Here is a 24,860-nt window from a genome sequence, read left to right on the forward strand (position 1 = left end):
TGTTGTTAGACATGGAGAAGGTGCTAGTGCTGACAAAGAAGCTGCTGAAAGGTTTGTGAAGGAATTTCAGAAACTGATGGAATCAGAAGCTTACAGACCAGAACAAGTTTTCAACTGCGATGAAACTGAACTTTCCTGGAAGAAAATGCCTAAAAGAACATTCATCACTAAAGAGGAAATGGCATTGCCAGGAGAGAAGCCAATGAAAGACAGATTAACGACTCTGAAAATCCTAGTCTTTAAAAAGCAGAAAGTTAACAGGCACAAACTCAGCGTTATGTGGAGAGGTAACAGCAGAGCCTTTTTCTGTTGTCTTTTTCATCCACTCACAGAAAATTGAAAATTTTCTGCGAGTGGATGACAGAGGTCTTTGCTCCCACAGCAAAATGGTATCTACAAGAAAAGGGTCTACCTGAGAAAGTTTTTCTTATAATGGACAATGCTCCAGCACATCCACCACAGTTGGAAGAAGATTTGGATGAAGAGTTTAATTTAATCAAAATTTAGTTCTTGCCTCCTAATACCACACCACTCCTACAACCAATGAATCAATATGTTATTTCGAATTTCACATATAAAAACTTCCTGTATTTGGTATAAAAAGCTTTATACTTTTCCGAAGATGTTTCAAAGTTATCACCGACACAGAATTAACCTTCAGCGAATTCTGGAAGAATCACTTCACTATTCTTCATTGTTTGCATCTTATAAGTCAGGCATGGGAAGATGTTTCTGTGAGAACTCTAAAATCAGCCTGGAAAAAGTTATGGCCTGCTATGTCCGAGGAACTGCTTTGGAAGGACATGAAAGCGAAATTGACATTGTAGATACAGTTCTCCCTGGGAAAGACCATGCATTTGGAAGTTGATGAAGCAGACATAGAGGAGCACAACGTTGAGCTGACCACTTAAGAGCTACAGGAGTTAAGAAGAGCGCAGGAAAAAGAAAGGGATGAGGAGGAAAAGCATGTCTTCAGAAGGAAGAAGAAGACAGCAACAAAAAGGGACCCAACAAGTGACGTAAAAAAATGGCAAGAATTGGTTAACAAGTGGCATCCAAATCAAGGTATTGTTTCTAGAGCCACCAATATCTTCAATGACGTCATTAATCACTTTAGAAGGGTGTTAAGGAAACGACAGATTCAGTCAACATTGGATAGGTTTTTTAAACCTCCCTCGCCTAAGAGACAAAAAGAAGCAACTGATGACAACAAATCGAAAACTCCTGAATCACAAAACCAGCCACAAGAAAACTGATTTTTTTTTACAATTTAATGGAAGATGATGTTCATACTAATCATGTAAAAACCAAAGATTTCATAAATAAAAATTAATATATAATGGTATACAAAATGCATATTTATAGTGTAAAAATGCTCCTTCTCCACTGCTTTGCATTTTCATTTAGTTGAGAATAGTTTTTTTTTTTTTTTTTTTTGAATCTGGGAACGGATTAATTGATTTCCCATAAGATATAATAGAAAATTGGGTTGAGATACGAACCGTGGTCAGGAACGAATAAAGTTCATAAGTCGAGGTACCACTGTATGTGTGTGTGTGTGTGTGTGTATCAAAGAGCTGCTAATAAAATAATGGACCAAGTGATTTCCTGATCAGGCCAGAAGGCTCGACATTACATGCAGGCAGTATTGTCTACAGCAAGAGTCTTCAACACATGGCCTGTGGAGCTCTTTGCCGTGGCCCACCGGCAATTTTGAAAAAATAACTACTTAACATTAAAACACGATTAAATAAAAAATAATTTCAATGAAGCCAGCAGGCCACTAAGCTATATGCGGTATTTAGAATTGTAAGATGCTTTCCAGATTCACAAGGAACGCTGTGCATTTGATACTTTACATAAAATCCTATAAAAATAAATATTAAATAGACATGCTTCTTCAGCCATCTGCCAGCGCCAAGCAGTACTTAAGTACTAGTACTAACGTCGCAGGTAGATGGCTGAAGCAGTAGTTTGTTCAAGTGCGCTGTCTAGTGCCTTCCAGATACATCTCGAAGGTTCTCGATACCTCGTTATTTTCATATAAATACAAGAGGATCTCATCCACAGTCAGTCAGTCGTGAACAGTGTGATATTCATGTATAAGGGCATGCAGGTTCATCATGTCAGCCATAGCCTATTGTGGTTTTATATTGTCAGACTTTTTTCATTAGTGTGAGACATATTCAGTGAATAATAACCATTATAGGCCATTTTGGATAATTTTTTGAGCTCACTTTCCATCACTATGGCGTCTATGAGTAAAAAGCCTAAATCAAGTGATTCTTGTCGGGTTTTTAATGAAAAGTGGACCAATTTGTACTTTTTTGTGCCGATCGACGATAAGCCAGTGTGCTTAATTTGTCATGAAACGACACTATAAGACAAAGCATGCATCTAATTTCGATCACCTTCAAGGGCAGCTTCATGTGGACAAAGTGAACCGTCTCCAAATTGATTTAAAATGCCAGCAGGATACATTTAAAAGGCAGAGGGAAGAGAGTGAAGCATGCGTCAAAGTAAGTTATGTAATAGCTGAAAAAATTGCTAAAAAACCAAAACTTTCTTGGATGGTGAGTTTGTGAAAGAGTGTCTCATCACTGCTGGGGATATTCTGTGCCCAAATAATAAGGAAGTGTTTAAAAAATCGAGTTTGTCTGAGGTAACTGTAGCACGACGTGTCAACGAACCTGCCAACGACATTGAAGGAACTTTAAAAAAATGGTTGTCTGAATTTACATCATATTCACTTGCTTTAGATGAGAGCACAGATGTGAAGGATACAGCACAACTGGTTATCTTTGTACGTGGCACTGATCAACAATTCAATGTGACAGAACTGCTAGCACTCGTACCTATGAAGGGAACAATGAAAGGCACGATGATATTCTTGAAGCTGCCAAGAAAACGCTCCAGTGTTTCGACCTCAGCTTAACCAACCTCGAGGGTGTGGTGTAACTGATGGTGCCCCTGCTATGGTGGGAAAGAACAAAGGGTTTGCTGCACTTTTGCTGCACTGCTACAGAAAGAACTGGAACTAGAAGGAAAAGATTTTGTCTATTACCACTGTTTAATCCGCCAGGAGAATTTGTGCATGAAAACTATTTAGATTTGAGAATGTCATGAAAGTTATTACGACTGTCGCCAACACTATTAGGGCAAGAGGATTGAATCATCGTCAATTCCAAGAGTTTCTGACCCAAGAGTGCGAAGCAGATCACGGCGATGTGGTTTATTATAGTGATGTGCATCAGTTGATCAGAGGGAAGGTTCTTAAAAGTCTTTGACTTAAGGAGCAAAATACAGCAGTTCATCCAAACCAAGGGGAATCCGATTGCGGAATTTAACAATCCAAAGTGGATGACAGACTTTGCCTTTGTGACTGACATCCCATTGCATATGAATGACCTAAATAACTGGCTACAATCCAAAGATCAACTGGTGCACACTCTGTTTGATCAGATCAAAGCTTTTGTGGTGAAGCTCAAACTCTGGGAGGCACAACTCGCAAAAAAAAAAGACTTAACTCATTTTCAGCGTCTCGCTGAGTCCAACTGTTCGTCTTTTGATGAATACGCTACAAAATTAGCCGTGTTGCGAAGTGAGTTCGAAGAGAGATTTAGTGATTTTCATAACCAAGTCTTCTTTAGCTTTATTTTCAATGCCATTCAGTGTCAATGCTGCCGAAATGCCAGGCTCAGCACAAATGGAGCTGCTTGAACTCCAAAACAACTCTCCTTTGAGAGAAAAATTATTCATTGTGCCCTTGCTTACATTTTACAAAGACTACATTTCTGAGGATGCACTCCCTCAGATCTTCACTGGCATGCTTTGACGATGTGCACTTTGTTAGGAAGCACATACCTATGTGAGCAGTTCTTCTCCAGAATGAAGCATGTGAAGTCCAAGACGAGAACTCAGATTATGGACCAACATCTCGAGAATACTCTGTGCATAGCGACTTCCAACATTGATGTCAACATCAATAAGCTGGTCAAGGAAAAACATTGCCAAGCTGCCCACTGACATTGTAAAAAATGAATGTTTTCTTCATTAAATTATCTTTTTTTCAAATACTGATTGTATTTGCTTATCATGAACCAGACTTCTACCTACACTCTTAAAGCTGAGTTTGTTTATTTTTATAGGATTTTATGTAAAGTATCAAATGCACAACATTCCTTGTGAATCTGGAAAGCATCTTACAATTCTAAATACCACAGTACAGCTTAGTCACCAGTGGGCTTTATTGAAATTTTTAATGCAGCCCGCACTGTCTGAAAGGTTGAAGACTCCTGGTCTACAGTAATGCTGAGAGCCTGTAAAATCCCTTGCCAAAAGGTAAAGTAGTGTAATGTATGTTGTATTGAAGTTCCCAATTTTTAGATTTAGATGAAAACTGCTTCATTAAAGTGAGAGGGCAGTTCACTTGCGTTGACATAAAGACTGGGAAACAGTGTGACGTGAAATGCAGGTGTTTGTACTTGCTGATGGTGGATTGGACAGAACCATCAAAGAGTACTCTATCTTAAGAAGCATATATACTTGATCTAAAATCAAGATTAGATCAAATGAGTGTATTGGCAAAGACAAAAGTAAGCAGCACTATCTCCACAGCATGTATAATAAAAGACAAAGACAGAGTAGCACTATTTTCTCTTAGCTGATATATAAAGAAAATAAGCTAATCAAAAATTGGTCCAAGGAACTTGGCTCTGCTTTTTTTTTTTTTTTGTGGTACCACACAAAAAAGATTAGTGTGAACCTATAGTACATTTGTACCATGGGTGGGCTAGGTTTTTTTTTTAAATTTTTATCAATTTTATATATATATATATATATATATATATATATATACACATATATATTAGGATAACCAAGTAATTTTATAACCTTGGTTATTTTAACTCCTAATTCAAAGTATGCAAACAATTAAGTTTGCCCCTGGAACAAAGTTCAAGTCTAAAGATGGTACAACACCAGGGCAACTCATTGTGAAGGTGGGTAAAGATCTGATCACTATTCTTAGTATTTTCCCATAATGTAAAGCACATCTCACTAGAAGATGTATACTGCAATGCATTATGGGTGGGGTCACTACCCAGACCGGTTTCAACCTTTTTTGAGGTCTCCTCAGTGAGTAGCTAGACCCAAAATACCAAGGTTTTAGTAATACGGAGCCTTATCACCTTTGAAACCGGTCTGGGTAGTGACCCCCACCCATAATGCATTGCAGTATACATATTCTAATGAGATGTGCTTTACATTATGGGAAAATACTAAGAATAGTGATCAGAGCTTTACCCACCTTTACAACGAGTTGCCCTGGTGTTGTAACATCTTTAGACTTGAACTTTGTTTCAGGGGCAAACTTAATTGTTTGCATACTTGGAATTAGGAGTTAAAATAACCAAGGTTATAAAATTACTTGGTTATCCTAATATACAATATCCTCAAGTTAAAAAATTTATTACACCTATATCTCCTCCAGAGATTTTTATTAAAAATAAAAACACCTTGTTGCAACTTCTATAGGTAAAGGTAATAAGGCTACGTATTACTAAAACCTTGGTATGTAGGGTCTAGCTACTCAGTGAGGAGACCTCAAAAAAGGTTGAAATCGGTCTGGGTAGTGACCCCACCCATAATGCATTGCAGTATACATCTTCTAGTGAGATGTGCTTTACATTATAGGAAAATACTAAGAATAGTGATCAGAGCTTTACCCACCTTTACAATGAGTTGCCCTGGTGTTGTACCATCTTTAAACTTGAACTTTGTTTCAGGCGCAAACTTAATTGTTTGCATACTTGGGATTAGGAGTTAAAATAACCAAGTTATAAAATTACTTGGTTGTCCTAATATACAATATCCCCAAGTTAAAAAATTTATTACATATACATATATATATATATATATATATATATATATATATATATATATATATTGCTTTTATTTATTTTTTTTTTTTACAGTTCAGAAACCCTGGTCTAAAGATCAAACATGGTAACTTTTTCAAACCACTTCAGGCCTCCGATAAGCAGGACAGCAGTCTCACACTTGGCAATGAAATTCATCTTGCACCTAAAGATAGCCACAAACATTCACAAGCAGGATTCAAACCTGCAATCTGTTGGTTGGAGAGTGAGTATGCTAACCACTTGGCCAACCAGGCTGGCATTACTGCAATATTAGCTTATCCTAGTTATAGAGTTTTTACACTTGGTTATAAATTAAAATAAATTTGCCAAGAAATTATACTCTTGTTTAATCCTTGATCCAAGTGTAGGCAAAGAAATATTTGCATCTATATATATATATATATATATATATATATACACACACACACACACACACACACACACACACACACACACACAAGTAGCCCGGTCATATACAGGGTGTTCGGGATAAATTTGACATATTTATAATTAATTATATTTTTCCGTAAGTTACATGTATTAACACACACTTCTCTTCATTTAAAAGTTTGGACCCTTCTTCATTCATATACAAGATGTCAGAAAGGATGGATAGCTGGAACCCACCTGAATCATGGAAGAGAATAACTTGTATCATGATGATTCGTGCCCGCCATCAAAATAAGGATATTACGACTGCTGCCCAATGCTCCCTGAATACAGTAAAAACAATCAGGCATGAACTAGAGACTTGCAATGGTGACTACGAGGATGTAGCAAGAAGAAAGATCCCTAGCAGACGATCTGATTGCGTTCGTACAGCAGAATTCCTCGCAAATCTGCAGGAACAGGTGTTGAAGAACCCTGGCATTGGAATTCGGGCTTTGTTCGTGGAGTTGCTAACTGTAGTCAAGCCCTGGATAACAAGGGTAGCCAATGGTAGGCCGTATGTATGGCAGCAGGATTCGGCCCCTTGCCACACCTCTGGGAAAAGTCAAAAATGGTTGTCTGAAAATTTCTACGACTTCACCAGTCCAAATGTTTGGCCTCCAAACTCCCCAGACCTTAACCCCATGGATTATTTTGTATGGGGCGCAGTTGAAAAAGACACCAATCGCACTTCCAGTAATACAAAAGCCCAGTTAATGGATAAAATTAAAACAGTTTTTGCGGCCCTTCCCAGGGAGACTGTAGCATCAGCTTGTTCGAGGTTCCGAAGCAGAATTGAAGCTGTGATCGATGCTAATGGTGGTTATTTTGAGTAAATCTTGTTGATAGTATTGTAATTAACTCTGCCTGTAATGTTTTTTTTGTCAATTCATTAAATTTAATAGATACAAAGAAGATTTTCTTTTTCCTTACGAAACTGTCAAATTTATCCCGAACACCCTGTAGTTACTTCACGACTGGGCTACTTGTATATACAGAGGCAAATCACTTCACATTAGTTGTTGGAAATTTGTCCCACTTGGTTATACTATAAATTAAAGATGCCAAGAAATTATATTCTTGGTTCAATCCTTTATCCAAGTGTAAGCAAACAAAGTAAGTATTTTCAGGATTGGGCAACTCATATAGAGACGCTAATGACCACATCACTTGTCTTAGTATCCCATAATGCAAAGCACATATCCTTACGGACATGTATAATGCTATGCATCATGGGAAGGGTCACTACCCAGAATGGTGGTGACTTAGCATCTTTAATTTATAGTATAACCAAGTGAAAAACTTCCAACAACTATCTCTAATCTAGAGTAATTTAATAATAAGGTGTGACACCTTTTGACTTACTCATATATGGAAATATGATTTCTGCATTACTTCAACCTTGGTATCATCTCTGGGTCTGGCTCCCACTGACGAGACCTCAAAAAAGGTCGAAACCAGTGGCTATGTGCTTCACAACCATATGCCTGGGGAAGAAGTATCCTAGGTTCGATTCCCATCGACGACATGAATCGAATGGTCTTGGGCATGGACAGCAGGGTTTTTTCCACCAGTCTATCTGGAGTTTTTCATCCCACAAGCAGCCAAACCGACCCTGTGAACACACAAGCTACAGTACAGCAAGGAAGGCAATGGGGAAACTACCTTGCTCATAATCATTTCCCTAGTGTGGTAGCATATAGCTACCCCCCCCCACTAGCCGTATGGCTGAGGGAATAGAATAGAATAGAATAGAAAAGGCAAGTGATGTGAAGTCATTAGCTTCTATATATGAGTTGCCCAGTCTGAAAACACTTCAGGTGCAATCTTTGTTTGCTCACACTTGGATAAAGGATTAAATCAAGAATATAATTTCTTGGCATCTTTAATTTATAGACTTCCCATTAATTGCCTTAGTATTCCATAATGTGGTTAGCCTTATCTGAGTGATGCCTGAGTTAGATTTCTCTGCTTGAGATTGCTCTCCAGTCATTCCTGCAATTGACCATAAGACCACAGTGAACTAAGAAGGATGGAACCATTTAAAAAATCTGTCATACTAAAAACAGACAGAATTTTATCTACCCCTGGTGAATATTGCATAATGTTGGTGGTCTATACAACCTAGCTAAAAATTTGGTATCTCCTAGAATACTGCTATCTAAATACAAAAATCATCTGATTGAACAATAAGATTTCTATAATACAATATTTTAAAGCATTTGTGTCATGTTGCTGGTTTTCAAATCCATGTTTCTTCCCAATCTTCCATAAATGGTACTTTAATTCATTAATTATAAAAATCAAAATTCTTTTCCCATTGCTGACAGGTTGTAAGTATTAAAAAAAAAAATAAAATAAAAAAATAAATAATAAAAAAAAAAACTTTTTTTGTTGTAAGTAGCGGAGTGTCCAACACATTACATAATCTGTTCCAAATATACTGGGCAAGAGGACTGCTGCAGAATGCATGTTCTGCTGTTTCCAATCTGTTACAGATGTCATAGATTGAATCTCTGATGTTAGAGTATCTTCATTTGATGGCACTTACTGAAAGGTGACAATATGCAATTCTCCAAGCCAGATCCCTCCTGTTCAGGTATCTGTGAACTTCAGTAAGTTATGAAACAAAGCATAATTACTGTCAGTACTGAACTGGAAGTTCATGGTGAAAGAGGTTAAAGATTTCTTTATACCAAGTTTTGCTGTTATTAATGGAAAGCATATCAATGCCAGAATGTTGTAGCAATCTTAGAGTTAAGCACAGAAAATTGTAGTATTCAGGAACAATCTCAGCTTTTGGAACTTCGTAACCATTTACTCTAAATAGCAGAAGATGAAAACCAAGGTAGTACCAGAGAAGGTCTGTACATGTGATTGGCCTGCAACGTTTTATGGATTTTTGAAGTCATAGGGCTTAAATAACAGAATTTTAACACTGGAAATCAAATGCCTCCATACTTCTTTGACAGTTGAAGAAATTCCTCTTTAACTTCTTGGTATGGGCAAGACTGCATTCCTGGTTGGCCGAGTGGTTAGTGTATCCACTCTCCAGCAAATGCCTTTCACTTTCATGCATTCATTCACACAGGTGTATGAACACTCTCCCAAGATGGAATGGATTACCATGGGAGAAGTAGACCCAATCCTTTCACAATGGGAGAGGCCTTTACCAAACAGTGGGTAAGATATAGGCTGAGAGGGAAAGAAAAAAAAAAAAAAAAAAGGGTCAGAGCAAAAAAATTGCACAGGTATACTATATAATTGTTTTTCTTCAATTTCTGTAATGTCTGTATTATTTATTAGGTAAAACCTTACTGAGGTCTCATCAGTGGGAGCCAGACCAAGAAGAGATACCAAGGTTGAAGAAATGCAGAAATCATATATCTCCCATATACGAATAGTGAAAAGGTGTAACACCTTGCTATTAAAATACTCTAGTTGTAGAAAGTTTTTCATTTGGTTATAAATCTCCCAAGAAATTATATTCTTGCATAATCCTTTATCCAAGTGTAAGAAATCAGCTTACCACATGTGGCTTGCATCTCCATACTCCCGATATACCAAAGCATACAACATATACAAATCGATCATCATCATATCCAAATCTGATTTCATGAAGGCCACCAGAAGAAAATTTGCCTACTGTCCAAATGAAAGCCAAGCCAGCCTTCTGATTGCTTGCCAGGGCCATTGGATGCATCTCCTGCACTTCCACCTCTTTCTCATCCTGATAACATGACTGTTACCTCACCCAAAGATAAAGCTGACCTCCTGGCATCACTCTTTACTCTTTTCCACTCTACCCAAAAATCACGAAGTATTCCCAAACAACTACAAACAGCAAAGCTTCAAAAAACATCAATAAACTTCCTTCACAGTCCTCATCTTTACCTTACACATGGCACTGATGTCCTTATAGGTCCCTCAACCTATCATGTATGGGATGAATATTTAAAAAAAAAAAAAGGCAAAAAGGAAGTATCTTCAGAACTACGCTACTTGTACATATAGAGGCAATACACACCCAAAATAATGTGTGTTTGCATTATGAGATACTAAGGCAATTAATGTGAGGTTATTTGCCTCTATATAACATTCCTGCCCAAATGTTCTGAAAATTTGATAAAAAAAAAAATTATTCATCCCAATTCCTAGTTTTTGCAGTCTCCTTCCAGTAGTTTCCAATGATTCCATGCATCCTGGATCTTCTCAATTGTGTCAAAACAATGCCCTTTCAGCTGGAATTTCATCTTGGGGAACAGGTAAAAGCTGTGTGTGTGTGGGGGGGAATAATTGTGTTTTGGAAGTCAGGAAATGTCGAACAACAAGTCATGATGAAAACCCCAGTCATCATTTTTTCACACTGCCTGAACATTTGTGCTGAATGCTCTCCCTTAGCTGCTTCAAAACCTCACAGTAAAACTTGCAGTTGAACAGTTTGACTGGGGATTGGGGGAAATTCCTTATGGACAATGCCTTGGATGTCAAAATCAACATTAGCTTGAAATTGTTGCAAACATGACACACATTTTTCAGCTTTTTTGACTCCCAAACGTTCTTAGATATTCAATGGGTTTCTGCAGCAGTTTTATAGAGGTTGAAGCAAAATTTGATTCTTTGCTCCTTAAAACCCACCATTTCAGATGGAGAAAAAAAAAAAGCACCGAACCACTAAAATACGATGTTACAAAAATGCATGTAACCCAAGAATGCAGCCTCTCAGCTTACAGGCCATATTAACAAACTGATTCATAAAGGGGACTGCTTGTCCCTTATAGTGGCAGAAGGCTGTACTACAACTGGTTCATACGCAATATTCAAATCCCTGAACTTTTGGGTAGCATCTCATATACAAGTAGCTTAGTCATGAAGATACTTCACGTGCAAACTTTATTTGTTTACACTTAGATACAGGATTAACCAAGAATATAATTTCTTGGCAACTGCAATTTAGCTTATCCTAGTATCTCAGTAAAGGAAAGGATTGCATTTTTACAAGTGTACAAAACTTTTTTTTTTTCTGCTGAAAACATGAAGCTATCAGTGAGTGCCCAGTCATTAGGAAACTACAATATTGATAAGATCACTAACTTGTAGGATGATAAGACTCTCAATATGCTCCCCATTTATAAGCCTTTGATAAGACACTACATTTTAACTAATGTGTATATAAATATGGTCAACTAGGTTTCATGGAGATGGGTTTTTTTGGATTTTTTGGATTTTTATGGTGCAAAGACAAAGGTCATACTGCAGCAGGACACAGATTACAGCAGTACATACGGTAATCCCACAAGTGGGATTTGAACCCACAGCCTCTTGGCTAGAGAGTGGATGTGTTAACCATTCAGCCAACCAGGCCGGCTAGGGATGGGTAGATAGCTGAAAACATATACTGGCTGGTAACTGCAGTGACATCTGGCCTAATTCTATTAATGATAAACAGTTCACAAATCAAAATAACCAAAATACAAAAATTAATATTAACTTAACTCTTGGATTTGATATTGAGCAACTTTGTACACATCTGGTACATGTCATCATATCAATTTCATGATACACAGTGCAGACCATATATATATATATATATATATATATATATATGGTCTGCACTTTGACCTAAACTCTAAACTATAAGTTTTAAGGCAAAAATTATAAAAAATCAAAGACACATGAGAGCTTTAGTGCAGTCGCATTAATCTCCAGTCAGTTTTTGGAGAGCCACAGAAAATTCCACTCGTTCGATTTTCTTTAATTCATCACTTACACAGCTTTCTGGATGGCTGGAACAACTGCAAATTGGTGTCCTTTCAGCTTTATTTTCAACATGGGTAGTTCAGATGGGATAAATCAGGTAAGTAAAGGGAGTGATAAACAGTGGGGATACTTTTGTGTGTCAAAAAGTAATGCACATTTGAAGCTTTGTGAGCAGGTGCATTATCATGCAACAGGTAAAAATCTCATGACAGAAATATGGCAGGAAAAACACAGTGAATGCATTTCAGGAGATGATTCATAGCTTCTTTATAAAATTCCACGTTCACTGTTCGGCCCTCTGGTATGATTTCTTTTTGCACCACACCTTGAGAGTCAAAAAGAAAAATTATTAACATCATTTTGATGTACAACTTTTGGAATCTCAATTTCTTGTGAGAAATGTCTCACTAACCCATTCAGAACTGTCGCTTAGTTTCAAGATCATAGGTGAAACACTAACTCACTCCATAATAATCTTGTCAAAGAAATTTTTATCTGTATCTGCCACTGTGATAATGTCCTGAAATGTGATTATCTTCTCTTTGCTCAGCTGTCACAGCATGTGGGACAAAATGCACACAACTAACTTTTCCCAAATCTTCACTCAGAATGCAAAGAACTATGCTAGTAGGGATGTTTCAAGAATCTGCTATCTGTGATGTAATTTGATGATCATTCTTCACTAACTCAGTGACACGATTTCCCTAAATCTAAGTTGATGTGGAATGGCCATTTATCTTCTATAGATTCCCTTCCATCATGAAATTGCAAATACCATCTGAAGACAATTGGGTTCATTGCCACATTTCGATATAACTTTTGTACCATTCTTAGGGTTTCTGTAGCAAAAAGACCTGCTTTAAAACAAAAGTTAATAGAAATTTTCTGTTCAATTTTCATATCCATGATATACAAAGAAAAAGCACTTTGCACACTACTGAATGTAAACAAATCTCACTCTCTGAGGGGGGGGGGGTAGACATTAGTTGGTATTACTTAATGCATTTACTGCTGGATCACACCAGTACTGCATACACAGTTCTAGGAAAATTCGCCATAAATATTTATGCCGCGAGACATTTTCATGGTAAAACATTTCCACCGTAAGACATTTTGCATTAATTTCTGTAAATAATCAATGGATGATAAAGGTTATTATAAAATCATTAAAAGATGAATTCTTTATTAAGGTGAATGTCAGTGATACTGACAAAAAAAAAACACGATTGTTATCCGATGCTATACAATCAACAGCTACAAAATGCCGGCTTGGAGGTCGCCCGGATCAACAAGGTCCGTGATACCAATCGAGCAATCAGGGTAGGATTGAAAAGAAACAGAAACTGAAACTAACAGAACTATTATCAATAGGAACATAGAATGTATGGACACTTTGGATGTCAGGAAAAACCAGAATTACTTCATGAGGAAATGAAGAGATATCAGTGTGATATACTAGGACTAGGGAGATGTGATGGACATCATCAGGAGAGATAAATGGATATGAAGTCATATGGTCACGGCATGACACCAAGCACAAAGCAGGAGTTGGCTTCCTTCTTAACAAAAGAGCTAGAGAGGCACTGTTGGGCTACAAACAAATCATAGCAGCAAGATTTCAAGCAAAACCATTTAATATATCAATAGTCCATATGCACACATCTGACAGCACAGATGAAGATACTGACTTATTTTACAAACATCTGACAGAGACAATAGAAACAATACCAAAGCAAGATGTACTAATTATTGAAGGAGACTGGAATGCCAAAATCAGAATAGATAATGATGGTTGGGAAAGACTCATGAGAAAATATGGTTTCGGAGAAAGAAATGAACGAGGTGAAAAAATTTTAGAATTTGATGTAGACCACGAGATGATGATCTGTAACACAACATTCCAGCAAAAGGAGTATAGAAAATGGACATGACGATCAAATGATCAGAAAACCAAGAACATGATTGATATGATTATGATTAAAAGAAGATGAATAACATCAGTACAGCAGTGTCGAACTTTCCAAGGAGCAGATATAGACCTGGATCATAATTGAGGTGAAGAAAGCAGTCAGAATGGATAAGATGAAATGGTTAGAAGCCCAATGCAATAATATAGAACAGCATAAAACTAAGGAGGCGTACAAAATGATTAGAACCATTAATAGAAGGTGGCAACCAAAACAGACCAAAAGTAAAAATGAAATAGGCAAAGTATTGATGCGTAAAGGCAAAATTGTACAGCGATGGACAAGATACTGTAGTGAGTTATATGAAGAAAAACTAGATTTAGATAGTGTTGGGAAGCTGACTGAAGAATTGAAGCTGATATCACCACTAGGTAATGAGCATGATATGGACATTTTAAGAGGAGAGGTAGAAAAAGCAATAGGACAGCTAAAATGCAACAAGAGACCTGGTAATGATAACATCACTGGAGAAATGATTAAATATGGTGGCGAACGTATAGCTACAGAAATGCACAAACTATGTAATATGGCATGGAAAGAAGGGAAAATGCCAGAGAGTGAGTAAAATCGATATTAGTGACATTATACAAGAAAGGAAATAAGCTACAATGCAAAAATTATAGAACAATTGCCTTGACAAGTCACTTGGTAAAGTTTAGGCGTTGATGGTTATTCATGACTTATTTTTCACGGTATTAACAACACCACAAACACTTTTATCAACAAAGATGTTTTATTAATGCTAATATTTCGCTGATTTTCAACTCAGCATCATCAGAGCACAACACACATGTAAACGCGACAGTGAGTGAGTGAAACAATATAATTGCAAAAGACAAAAGATCTAAAGTCCTATTTTTGGCGCCCTCTAACGGGGAAAAAAAAAACAAAAACAAAAAAAAAAAAAACAGCAGTTATCCAGGAGTTTTTCTTAGGATAACATTCTCCCAAATTTCTGGCAAATTAATGCAACCATATTTGTTAAGGTTGGGAGAATTCTTCAAAGCCATTGCTGACTCAAAAAATAATCTTTCAGATCTATAACGACTCCTAAATAGCAAATTTGTTTTCCTCCATCTAATCCTGTGTGAAGGAGTGTCCAAAGCGTGGTCTGCCAGTCCCGACTTGCCATAGTAATAGTAGCGAATGTATCTTTCATGTTCTTCCAGGCGGATGTTCACTGATCTTCCTGTTTGCCCATAATAGGCCAAGTCACAGTCACATGGAACTTCATACACTCCTGGGTGTGCTACAGGGTGAAGTTTATCCTTTGGCGAGCAGATCAGAGTTGCCAGCTTGACATGAGGTTTGAAGGTGGTGCGAAGGCCATGTTTCAACAATACTTTGGCTATCTTTTCTGATATAGGGAATAGAAATGGTCATGTTGTATTCTTGTGTATTAGGGGAGGGCAGAGTAATGGGCCTATGTAGTATTTTATCTATTTTGTAGGGATTGTAGCCGTTGGCTAAGAACGTATGGTGCAGGTACTGGAGTTCAGTGGTCAGAGCTGTATCGTTAGAACAAATGGCTCTGGCTCTGTGTGTAAGTGTTTTTAAAATGCCGTACTGTTGGACTGGATGATGATGTGATTGTTTATGTAGGTATCTTCCTGTGTGTGTGTAGGCTTTCTGTAAATAGAAAAAGATAGTGATCCATCTGAAAGGCGGGTGACTAATGTGTCAAGAAATGGTAAACAGTTATTTGATTCTTTTTCTACTGTGAAGTGAATTTTGGGGTGTTGGCTGTTTAGGTAGGTGATAAAAGCATCCAAAGTGTCTTGTCCATGGGGCCAGATGGCAAACACATCATCTACATAGCGCAACCACACTTGTGGCTTGTAAGTACTTTGTTTTCAAAGTGTTCCATGTAAAAATTTGCTAACGGGGGAGAGAGAGAGAGAGAGGGGGGGTAACCCATAGCAGTACCAATAATCTGTTTGTAGAATTCCCCCCCCCCCCATGTAAAGTAACCTACATTCATGGTAAATTGAAATAATTCAAAAATATCTGGGGGAAATTTAGACTTGATTAAATCAAGAGTGTCTATAAGTGGTACATTGGAATCTGCAATTATTTGGACAAATCTGTAGAATGAGTGAGGACTGGAAGATAAAGACATTTATGTTTGGTATTATGGATGGTGTAAACATAAGAGGTAGATAACATAAAGGACTGGTGTGGACTAGGTGTACAGAAACTGCGACACTGTGCAAAGAAAGGTGGAAGAAGATAGTGAAGGAGGCATCGGACACCAACAGGCAGTGAGACAATGGTTCGTGATGATGATGAAAGCAAAAAGACGTGGAATGATAATACTTCCTATTACTATATGTAGCCTGAATAACTGATAACATATATTTGGGCTGCATTTAAAAGTACCGTCACATACCCAATCCTTATTATTTTCAAGGTCATCAAATCCAGGTTGTGCACCAAACACTAAAATTCTCTCTTCATCACTATTGTATAATATAAACTGCCCACCATTTTCTAGAAATTTATACTCATCTGGAATTATATATCCACTTCTTTCAGTTGGGAATAGGGGGTGCTTTCTTTTGTCTCCATCTAATATTATGACATAAATTTGCTAAAGGCGACATCAGAGATGAAGGGAAGCACACAAGCAGACTGTCAATTAAAAAGCTTAATTTTAAACAAATTACCTTCCTCTAACTAGTTTGTTAGTAAGGTCACCAGATTGTTAGTTTAAATTTTTACGCCAAAAACGTCTTACGGTAAAAATGTCTAAAATGTCTGGTGAATTTTCCAGCCGCGTGTATACACAACCTTAGGTGAGAGATGAATTTCATCACCAAGTGTGAGACCATCATCCTGCTTATTGGAGGCCTAAAGTGGCTTGAAAAAGTTCCATGTTTTTTCTCTAGAGCAGGGTTTCCAGATTAGGTAAAAAATAAATCAAAAATGCAAAAAACATCATTATTATTATTTTGTGACACCTCCAAGGAGTCCAAGGACTCATCAAGGGAGGGCACCTACCCTACAACTCTCAGTCTCTACTCCATCCATCACCCATCATCTATACCAGTGATGGCGAACCTTTTTACCCAGGTGTGTCAAACATCTTTTTTTTTTTAAATATGACATTGTTGATGTGCCACCTGCATACAGTACATGCATTATAAATTTAACTACATAATCATAGATGGTGACTTATACATATCATATTAGGTATTTATTTAATAGGAAATTGATATAAAAATCTATGAATTCATATTATACAATTAATTTAATAAAGTGAAATTACAAACTTACATTACATTTAATGACTTTTCTGTTGCTGAGTACTAGTAGAAAGTTGCTTTGTAGAAAGGCTATAGTGTGTGTATGTACATTTTAATGCTACACAGGCAGCACTCAAATCATTGCTCAATCTATTTCTCCCTTTCGATTTGGCATTATTTAAGGCAGAAAATAGAGTTTCACAAGAGTATGTAGAAGAGAAAATTGTTAGAAGAGCTTTAGCAAAAATTTTAAGAGCATGAAAGTTTTCGGGAAGGCTATTCCACGTGCTTAGAATTTCACAGTCTGAATTTTTAAGCGTGGTAGCATGGAGATGTTCCCGCTCAAGTTCTTCTAATTCATTTCTAAGAGCAAATAAACTTTCTTTTCCAGATAGGATTACACTGGAAGTTGGCTAGTTGCATTTATAGATCTTTTAAATCCAACCACTCAAAGCCATCTTAGATCCATGAATTGTTTCATCAGGATACTTTATGAATTGGATTGTTTGTTCCAACATTCGAAATTACTCATTGCTAGAAGAAAACTGCTCGGTTACTGACTTTAGAACTTCAATAGGTTGATTGATATGTTGTTCATGATTTTTGGGGCTGGTTTCATTAAAAAAAAAAAAAAATTTCACTCTTGGGAAATACTTAAAATTGTTACTTTCTAAATCACGTTGAAATATTTTGAGTTTATTCTCAAAGCTCTCGATCGTGCCAAACATAACATCGACAGATTTTCCGAAACCTTGCAATTGTATATTAAGTTCATCCAGGTGCAATGAAAAATCTGTGAAAAACATCAGCTTACTGAGCTGATGTTTTTCACACATTTCATTTAGACATTCAACAAACCATTCAAGTACTTGACCACGATGCAACCATCGAATATTATTGCACATTAATAGACCATTGTATACTGATTGAACTTCGCTTAAAAGTGAATTAAATTCTCGTTTGTTTAAAGCCCTGGCAACAAAATTAGTTACCTTTGTCACAATTCTCATTACATCATCCAAATCCTTTAAGCCTGATTTCGCACACAGTGTCTTCTGATGTATAATACAATGGAAACAAACCAGGGGATGACCAACATATTTTGTAAATTGTTTAATAAAAACGATATTACGGCCAACCATATTAGGCGTGCATCAGTTGTAATAGAAAATATTTTCAAAAAATCTATCTGTTTCTCATGGAACACTTTAACAACATAGTCGCATGTCTTTACCTGTCATGTTTTGACGCAAATTTTCTAACTTTATCAATTCCACGTGCATAGAATCACCGTGAACATACCTTGCAATAATAGCCAATCAAGCTGATGACACATAATATCTGTAGTTTCGTCGAGACAAATGGAAAAACAATGGCATGAGTTCAAGTCTTGTTGTCTTTGATTTTCTGTACTAGGATTCATTGATATAACTCTGTCTTTAATAGTATTCTTACTTAATAGTAACTCTTTCATGCGCTTTACAATAGCTTCCTTATTATGAAAGTCCTTAAATAAAAATGGTGCACACTTTACGAAAGCTTCTTTAATATAATCATCATCACTAAGTGGTTTCCCATGTTCAACAATAGTATGTGAAATACTGTAACTTGCAGCTACTAAATTTGAAGGTCCTGAAACAAATTTAATTAAAGTCCCTGATTGTGATTCTGCCAGTTTAAGATGTTGCGATATGTATTCTTCCAATGTTTTTTCTAGGAGCCATTTGTGCTTAGTTTCAAAATGTCATCTTACATTCCAAGTTCTACTCACGGATAGCTCACCACACAATTACAGAGAACTTTATCGCCTCTATCAATAAACACCATATTGTTCAGTCCAGGCATCTTGGAAATTTCTTCCACTTCCTTTCTGTGATAATTTCAGTTTTTTATTAGTGCTAGCTGCCATTGTAAAAGGGTTCACAAATTAAAAAAGAGCACAATTATATACAGCGGTAATTAAGCAGTAATAAAAAAGAGCACAATTATATACAGCGGTAATTAAGCAGTAATAATTAATAAGAACTAATAATTACTGGAAATGAATTATACACCAGCAACTCAAATTACTTAAGTGGCAGACCATGCAAGACTACCACTACTTCTTTCAGCAGGGTTGCCAGATTTATTACCGGTACATTCGTAGCAACCTTGTCACGTTTTACTCTCTATCATGCTACTAAATAGCAGCTATTTAGTAAGTTTTGTTGCGACGTCATCGTACATTGTTACTATTTGCATTATTTAACAAAATTTACTGAGTTTATTGCAACTATAAAAAATGTTTTCATTATTTACTCAGATAAATTCAATATTTAATGCTGCGAATTATATTTTCTGTTAAAGTGGTTTTAAATATGTTTAGAACTTGTATTACTCAGTCGAGAGACTTGGAATGCATGCATCAACGAATTTCACACAGAAGTCAAATGAAAACTTTAAGTTTATAATATATAAAGCACGTATTTATAAGTTTGTATCATATTCATCATCATCAAATTCCTGCCATGTACCCTCAAGGGGTGTACAGGATATTATGATTGTACTCCGTGAAGAACTTACATCAATAATTTTCCTTTATATTCCTTTGTATCATATAATATTGATAATAATTTTTATAAGTTTTTATAATATCATATGACTATGTAGAAATTATAATGATTAAGAAAGAAAACGTAAACTTAAAACGCTTGTTGTTTATAGGCTAGTTAGAAAATAAAATAGAAATAAGCTAACTACAAAATAAAAAAGAAATAGGCTAACTATAAAATATAATTCTTTCAATGAACCGAAACCTACCTTCACCTTAACTTAGAGCAATCTTACACGATTTATTGCAGTTTTTTCATCAGAATACGAATATCTTTCAACATCCAAGGTGTGTCACTTGAAACCCTCAAGTGTGTCAGTGCTGACACGTGTCATAGGTTCGCCATCACTGATCTACACCAACACCTCCACTAGTATTTTTGTATGTAAATTGCATGTGTTGCATATTGTTTTATAGGTTCTCCACCAAGAATGTAGTTGAAGTTTTCTAGGTAGGTACATGCCTATTTTCATAATCTTGGTCTTTTTACTGCTAATATTATTAATATACAGGCACCTACATGGAGTTCAAAGACTAATTGCAAGAGACCCAATCTATCATACCTCTCCTTGAATCCATTAACAGAAAAAGCACTCACAACTGACTCTGGCAACCCATTCCACTCTTCAAGCAAAAATCTAGTCTTCACACCCCCTACTGACCACATTTTTATTAAACTTCCAGGGGTGATCCTTGCTCTGTCCCTCTAGCCAAATGCTGAAACATTCCTCAGCATCTATCCTATAAAATCATTTAAGCAACTTAAATGTTTCTATCATATCCCCTCTTTTTCTCATATCAACCAACTTCTGCAATCCACACACCTTCAAATCTATTCTCATAGGGCACATTCCGCTCACCATCCTGGTCACTCTCCTCTGAATCCTCTCCACCCCTTCCACACCCCCAAGAAACCCAGGAGACCAGACAAGCACAGTAATCCAGATGTAAAAAGAACTGGGTCTGGTTTTATTGAACTGGCTGTCACTCAACACCTATTCAGAAATGTGATCCCACTATCGCACGATACAGAAGCTTTGCGTTTCCACCCTGGGTTGGTTCGCTTCTCGTTAAGTCAACCTGGTAACTCTGAGCTCCCTCCAAGTCACCATATTGATGCCATGCTAAGTGCAGACATCCGATCGACACAAAAACATTGTGAAACAAGACTCCAGTCCTCAAACCATCCTCCAGTTCAAGCCTCCAAGCAGCTGGATTACAGGAGTTGCCACAACTCCCACCATAAATTAAGATAAAATTAATAATTTATATTAATTGATAAAAATAGAAAGAAAAAGAATCCTTAGCCCACAGTACAAACTGTATATTAAGTTTGCAAATAATCTTTCGTGGGTGAGAGCAACATATAAAAAGTCCTAAAACATATGGAACATGCTGTGTGTGTGTACCCTCAAAGTGAGGTACAATGACAATACTGTCATGATTAAGTTTACACCATTATTAATCCCCTCCCCCAACAATTTTCCTACAGATTAGTATATCACTTTTCACCACTTTACTTTTCTAGGAAATAAAATCTTATAATTCTAAGAAACTTCTGACTGTACATATCCACCTAAATCTTGATCTTCCTCTGAGTCTTGTACCTGATATCTTGGCATCCAACACCTATAATGCTAACTGTTCCTCTTCCAATCTGTTTAAGTGACCACACAGATTAGCTCTTCTCGCACATTCCTGAAAGCTAACAATCCCAAGTTCCTCCCTAATATCTTCATTTTTAGAATGATTAAGCCAATGATGCCAATTTGGCATCATTGGCAGAATCAGGAGTACATTTTATTGATGCCAACTCCCCTAATATTCCTCAGAATTGTCACATCTGTCATTTCTCTCTTATTCCATACAATAAATTTTTGGATGAAGAGAGAAATTAGTCAAAACACTAAAACAGTAGCACAAGGCATTGTTTACACCAATTTTAACTCGTCGATCAACTTTTTTTCTCTTTTTCTTCCCCCAGCTCTCTCAGATCCATAATTTAGAATTGATTTAAACACTGTCTTGTATACTGCTGGTTTTGTGTGTGACTAATTTCTCTCTAATTCCATATAAATTTACTGAAATGGCTTCTCCAATATAACAGCTTTGCTTATTGTGCTGTCCATTATCATATTTAATTTGTTCATCTTCATTAAAAATTGTGCCTTAAATAGTTATAATATTTTACTTGTTCTATAGGTTCTCCACTGAGAATGCAGTTGAAGTATTCTAGGTACCTGCCTATTTTCATAATCTTGGTCTTTTTACTGCTAATTTTCATACCAAATTTGTTACAGCTGTTATTCAATTTAGTTATAAAGAATCCTGGAGCCTTGTAATGGATTTGTTTAGAAGTACATCATCGACACAAAGCAAAGAGTTAAGTCTGATATATCTTATTCTGATATCAAGTATCATGCCACTTTCTTCCATAATGTGGTCCATGTAGATGTTGAATAAGAGTGGAGATAGCATATCTGGTTTTACATCAAAATATCTTCCTGCACTTCCTTCAATTCTAACTGCTAACTTATAACCTTAAACATATTTAAATATAAATTGTGTATTGTATAATGATATTCTATATATCCCATATAATTGTAGCATGCTAAACAGCATTTCTCTTGGCACCTTCATATGCGTTTTCCAGATCTACAAAGCCGAAGTACAGAACCTTGTTACGTTCCTGAAATTTCTCAACTATTTTTTTGCAATTTTTTTTCCCCACTTGGTTAGACTATAATAAATTTAGTTTAATCCTTTATCCAAGTGTAAGCAAACGTTTGCTTACACTTGGATAAAGGATTAAACTAAATTTATTATAGTCTAACCAAGTGGAAAAAAACTTCCACAATCTTTCTCTAAATGCAGAGTAATTTAATAATAAGGTGGTACACCTTTTGGCAACTCGTATAGGTAAATATGACCTCTCCATTGCTTCTGCCTTAGTATCACCACTTCTGGGTCTGGCTCCCACTGACAAGACCTCAATAAAGGTCGAAACCGGTCTGGGTAGTGGCCCTTCCCTTAATGCATAGCATTATACATGTCTGCAAGGAGATGTGCTTTGCATTATGGAAGATACTGAGACAAGGAGTGATGAGGGCTTGGTCCACCTTTACCACGAGTTGCCTCTGTCCTGAAGTTACTTCAGGTGCAAACTTGTTTGCTTACACTTGGATAAAGGATTAAACTAAATTTATTATATTTATTGCAAAGTGAAAATCTGATCCTGACAACAAGAGGGTGCTAGAGTGCCCCCTTATTGAAAGGCCAATGAAAGTTGCTGTTGAAAAGATGTTTCATTTTCATAGTAAAATAGCGATTTGGTTTAGCATTTTGGTATAGTTTTGTTAATTTTTCATAGCTTGGTGTAAAATTCAAACACACAAAGCTCCACAAATCACTCGGTTTGTAGAGCATTGTGTTTGAATTTTAGACGTTTTATAAGATGTTTAGTGGAAACAAATGAAAGAGTACAAAAGAATAGAATGAAAGAAAAAAAGAGGTGACAAATGATTAAAGAATAGCAGTGTATGAAGATTCTACTGTTAGAGAATTGGTTATTGAGTGAGTGAGTCCATAAGATCTGTTAGCAAGATAATTCATTCTTTGAACATAAGGAAACAAGCAAGAGAATTAGTGGTGGTTGTGGGGACAAATGATTAAGTGGACATTAGGAGGTTACCGAGGAGAGTGAGAGGTATCAATATAGTGGGAATGATTGTTAGTGTGTTGCTGAGGCATGACAGTGATGAGTTGAGACAGAGAGCCAGAATCATGAATAGTATTCTTTCAGAGCTGTGTGAGGAGAACAAAGTAGTCTGTGGATCTACAGCATGTATTTGAGGGAAGAATGGAATGATATAGATATGACAGACTGTATCTGAATGGCTTTGGAGTGAGTGAACTGGAGAAACTGTTCTAGAGGAAAGTACAGTGTGTGTGTGTGATGCAAGAGTGGCATGGTGAGAAAATAACAACTAACAAGTGGCTTGAGTACGACTGGTTATATACCTAATGGTGAACTGCTGTGTTTATTTACAAATGGCAGGAGTATCAGAAATAAGATGGAATTATTTCACTGATTGAGTTTATTCACCCAGAATTGTTTGGATAAGTGAAACATGATTAAATGAAGATGATATCCTGATAGGAATAAAAATGGAAGGGTACAGTGTTTTTCAGGAGGATAGAAAAGACGTGAGGGGAAGTGCTGCTGATGATGACAGGAGAATTATATTCACATAGGTAAACATGAAATAGGAAAATAGTGGCAATAATTTGAGGCAGTGTGGTGTGAAGTGGAGGTTGATAGGAAGTGATATTTAGTTGGATATTGCTATAGGCCAGGAAATGTGGAAGGTGGTGATGAAGAAATGTATAAGCAACTTAGGTTAGTGAATAAGAGAAGGGTGATTATTATGAGTGATTTTTTTTTAATTATGGCAGTATAGACTGGAATGAAGAAACAGCATTTTGGAATAAGGAAAATGAATTTCTTGAGAGGCAATTATTCTCAGGCAGTATGTAAAGGAGGGCACACACGGACTGAGACTTTTAGATCTGATCAGGTCTCGTGGTGGGAGAATTAGGGACCATCCTCTGAAACTGAGTAAGAGCATAGTTAGCAAGGGTGTTAGAACTAGGTTTTTTGTTGAAGAGTGGTGAATGAGTGAAATAGGTTGCCATGATTGTGAATAAATTGAAAGCAAAGTATGATGGATACTGCACAAATGTTGGATGCTGCTTGAGATGATGTTTAGACTCATCAAGGGGAGGCCACTAAGCACTCCATAATAATAATAATAATAATAATATAATGTACTTGTGAGTGGAATTTCCCACTTCCCTCCAGTTAGTGAGAGTGATCATGAAGTGATCAATGGGTTGTGGCTAGCCATATGAAGACTTCTGTGAGGAAAGGATATATGTAGAACTAGAA

The 24,860-nt window shown here is 36.6% G+C and overlaps 1 protein-coding gene and 1 non-coding gene across 5 annotated transcripts in view; both read right to left on the bottom strand.

Moving 5' to 3' along the window:
* Nucleotides 1-24,860, bottom strand: part of LOC150107176 (uncharacterized) — a 163,567-nt gene that overhangs the window by 102,103 nt on the left and 36,604 nt on the right. The gene's annotated exons all lie outside the window — the stretch shown is intronic.
* On the bottom strand, nucleotides 20,864-21,154 carry LOC150107177 (signal recognition particle RNA). The gene has a single exon (XR_016548278.1).

This window comes from Typopeltis vanoorti, chromosome 4, assembly GCF_054136105.1.
Source record: "Typopeltis vanoorti isolate ZY-2024b chromosome 4, IOZ_Tvanoo_1.0, whole genome shotgun sequence".
NCBI classification, from domain to species: domain Eukaryota; kingdom Metazoa; phylum Arthropoda; class Arachnida; order Uropygi; family Thelyphonidae; genus Typopeltis; species Typopeltis vanoorti.